At 41.8% G+C, this 3730-nt stretch overlaps 2 protein-coding genes across 2 annotated transcripts in view; one reads left to right on the forward strand and one right to left on the reverse strand.

Moving 5' to 3' along the window:
- Positions 1-3730, reverse strand: part of LOC101847146 (alpha-2C adrenergic receptor-like) — a 50984-nt gene that overhangs the window by 14473 nt on the left and 32781 nt on the right. The gene's annotated exons all lie outside the window — the stretch shown is intronic.
- The window catches only part of LOC101846920, a 2912-nt gene continuing 2619 nt past the window's right edge, over positions 3438-3730 (forward strand). Inside the window, exon 1 of the mRNA XM_005108652.3 lies at positions 3438-3534. The gene's annotated coding sequence lies outside the window, so the exon portion shown is untranslated. The remainder of the gene's footprint in view (positions 3535-3730) is intronic.

Raw genomic sequence — 3730 nt, forward strand, 5'->3', positions numbered from 1 at the left:
TGTATGTATGTATGTATGTATGTATGTATGTATGTATGTATGTATGTATGTATGTTTGCCATTGTACATCAAATTGCCCTTTTGGGATCGATAAAAGTGTAATTTTATCTATCTATCTATCTATCTATCTATCTATCTATCTATCTATCTATCTATCTATCTATCTATCTATCTATCTATCTACCTATCCCATTACCCCCTTATAATGACAATAAGGCTAATTGCGTCCTCGTACTTTATCTATCCTTTTCTTTCTCACTCTATATCTTGGCTCTCTCTCGCTCTTCCAATGCTCGCCCCTCCCGTCTCTACCCCAGAATGTTTATGAACCTATTAACGTTATTTACTTCCCTTTGACATATCTTATCAGAGACCACTCATGTTCTGCTCCTCTCTTTGCTTCACCTTCACCCCTCTCACATCCTTCTCCTCTCCTTACTATCTTCTCTTTACTCATTATTCTCATTTTCCGTCTCAAGTCTATCAGAGTAAGTAAGTAAACAAATACCACAACTTTTTGCCCTTCAATGGAGAATGTTTGTTTTTGTATACGTTAAATGAGGAAACAAAATTGATACCGACCTATATCGTGTACTATGGTAAAATGAGGAAATGGAACGACCTTCGTTTATAAGGAATATTTAGAGTTCAAGAACAAACAATAAAGTATGCATATAACGCATATTTTAACATTGAAGTCCTATTTACGAGACAAGGCCTCAAGAGTTAACATCAATCGAACAAGCTAGATTGAGCGGGGAACATTGCGAGCCCCACAAACAGCCTGTGTTTTGGAACAACCCACTGCCATTTAGGATTCGAACTATGACCATCGGTACTGTAATCCGTTATGATACCGACTAAGCAGCCAGTGATGTCATCGACTACTGACAAATGTTGTATGTTTCTTTGTTGAGGAGTGAACAGTAGAATAATGTGGACTCTTGTCCTCCCCTTTTCTCTAGACAATGGTGAGACAACTTCCACAATGCAGCCAACGTATTAATTTGTGTTATGATTCTTTTCTTTTGACATTGGCCCCAATTTAGAAACGAATACAATGGGTTGCATGAAACAACATATGGGAAGTTAGAATGAAAAGAATGTCTGGCAGACACATGCGCTGTTTTGAAAACAAATGCATCTATTTCATTGACAATATGCCATATGAATGAAGGCCGACTGTCTCGCCAGTGCATTGTTGCAACGTCACAGACGGTTTTAGCTGTTTATCAAACTACTACGTTCCCGTCAATGCGTTACGTTCGCTTTCACATTTATACATTCTCAAAGACAAAGTCTCCTTACATATATGCCATTGCGTTGAAAGCGCGAGCTATGGCTATCCCAATACTACCACACCCCATCAATCTTTCCCCTGGCCTGGGAGCCACTCGAGTGACCACAAGGAATAACAACTCATTAATATTTATGACTGAACTTTGCTACCGTCGTGAAGGAGGATGACCGGGGAGGTCACTGCGCCAGTCGGCTGGACATACGTTAGAACTTGAGGTGACACTGGTCTACTCACTCCCCTTTCCGACTTTTTTGAGCCCCACCGATATTGGATTTTTTTTATCTTTCCTTTTTCCCCATTCCACGATGGTATCCACAAAGTGTGGAGCAAAAATAAAACTGTGACACCCCCAGACGTCTCATTCTTGTTCAGCCTCTATAACTCGACAACCTCCGATGTTGGCGACCTCAGCCTCCCGGAATGGCTGTTTGAGGCGGCTGTAAGCCAGTTCGTTCGTGACTCAGTATACGGGCAGGGGTTTAGCAAAATTGTAACTTTCAGCTTTTGCTTTTTCAGGTTATTCTGAGCAATCAATGACAGATGCTTGGCTGAATACTGGCTAGTTTTTTCTCAGAGCTGGGGAGTAGATGTGCGGTATCTAGCAACTGGAGCTGAACCAAGCCCTTAAAAGAGGGTTTGATATAAAACGTAACATTTTTAAAGTTTTAAAACATTTGTTTTTCTCATTGCACAGGACGTGCCCTACCCTAAGACAGCATTCTCAAAGTAGAAGTACAATCTCAGTTGCATTTATTCTGAATGCTAAGTCCGACAAAGGGGTTTCAACGTACCCCTAGGGCCTCTGAAGAAATGAACAGCTAAACATTTAAAAAATGCTTCGTACTCTTATTGACAAACAAGCTCTAATCATCCGAACGCGGTGACACAGTTAGGCTCCAAAGCTTACATGCACTAACTATAAGTTTGTTTTGCATGGGGGGATTATACTATTTTATAGAGTATCTCCACCTTTCAGCTATGGTACTGTATTCCACCCATAAATGATTGGCCGTCACAGATGTGGGTTGAAGCATCTCTCTAGTAAATGATCTGACTTGTGTCCATAGCGATGTTTAATATTTACAATTGGCCCTGGAGGGAATACGAAAAGGAGGATGTCCCAGGAGAAACAGGGGGTGGTATGGTGACGGTGACATGAGGAGACACGAGTACAGAGGGAGGACGACGGATGGAACAGCCCATGCCCGGTCGGATAAAGGAGACCCGTGCCAGGTTCAAGATCCTTCGAATACCACTGGGTCTGGTCGACAAACTCACTGCGACAAGGCTAAGGCAGGGGCATTGTGGGGGGCACTTTAAGCTCAGTTGGTATCATGTTGAGCTGAGGGTGACATTGGTTCGAATCCCCAAAGGGATGTTACTAAATTTGGGTTGTTAGGAGGATTTCGAGGGTCTCCACCTATTTGGCACAGTTCCAAAGGATATTGACGTTACATTCAGAGATACCGACTCTCAAATGACCTGATTGTACATAAAGGGGCGATAACCCCATCTTATACGACTGAGGCCTTGCTCTGGGACTTTGTGTCAATTCTTGTCCATTTTTAGCTTTTTATTGGTCCAGTGGTCCCTTTGGGATACCGTGCTGAGAATCATATTCTAATCAGACCATCAGTGACAAAATGAATGTGGGTATGCAAATGTCATGATAATTCAGCACAAAAGACACATAAAAAAGGATACGAACAACTCTGGTTATATCTATATATCTACTACCAGCCCCCCCCCCCCCCAAAGTTGAGAAAATCACCAGACTGCCCGGGGAGGGGGCGGGATTTTTAAGCTTGATTAGAAATAAAGTGTTAGTCCTAGCCTGACGGCATTGCAAGCACGACACAGAATAAGAATACACGAAGAACCATTCTATCATCTCCCTGGTCCCCGTCTAGCCCCTTTTCACTAACCAACGTTCAGCATTTAGAATTCAATAGCAATGTGAAAACTTTTGCCAAGACACAGATTTTTTACACGCCAAAAGGCACAGATTATATCACAACAAAATGTTCCTCAGAGAGAAAAAACTGAATAAATTCCATAATGACGTCATTGATTTCTAAGGTGTACTCTCGACATTACTATTTTTTTCACCATGTATACCCAAGGAACGTGCACTTCCGATAGACAATATTAGTGTAGTAAGGAATTGATAGTCAGGTACGTAAAACCAACACTGTCCATGATGTGAAGTTGGAGATTCAAGAGTTTATGAATGGGTAATTATTTATTAATTCATCTGTCTGTCTGTCTGTCTACCTGTCTGTCTGTCTGATTGCTTATCTGTCTGTCTGACTGCCTGTCTGTCTCTTCTTATCCACTCTTTCTCTATCACCCTCTGTTTTTGTTTCTGTCCGTCCGTCTGTCTGTCTGTCTGTCTGTCTGTCTGTCTGTCTGTCTGTCTGTCTGTCTGTC

The sequence above is a fragment of the Aplysia californica genome, unplaced genomic scaffold, assembly GCF_000002075.1.
Source record: "Aplysia californica isolate F4 #8 unplaced genomic scaffold, AplCal3.0 scaffold00706, whole genome shotgun sequence".
Classification (NCBI taxonomy): domain Eukaryota; kingdom Metazoa; phylum Mollusca; class Gastropoda; order Aplysiida; family Aplysiidae; genus Aplysia; species Aplysia californica.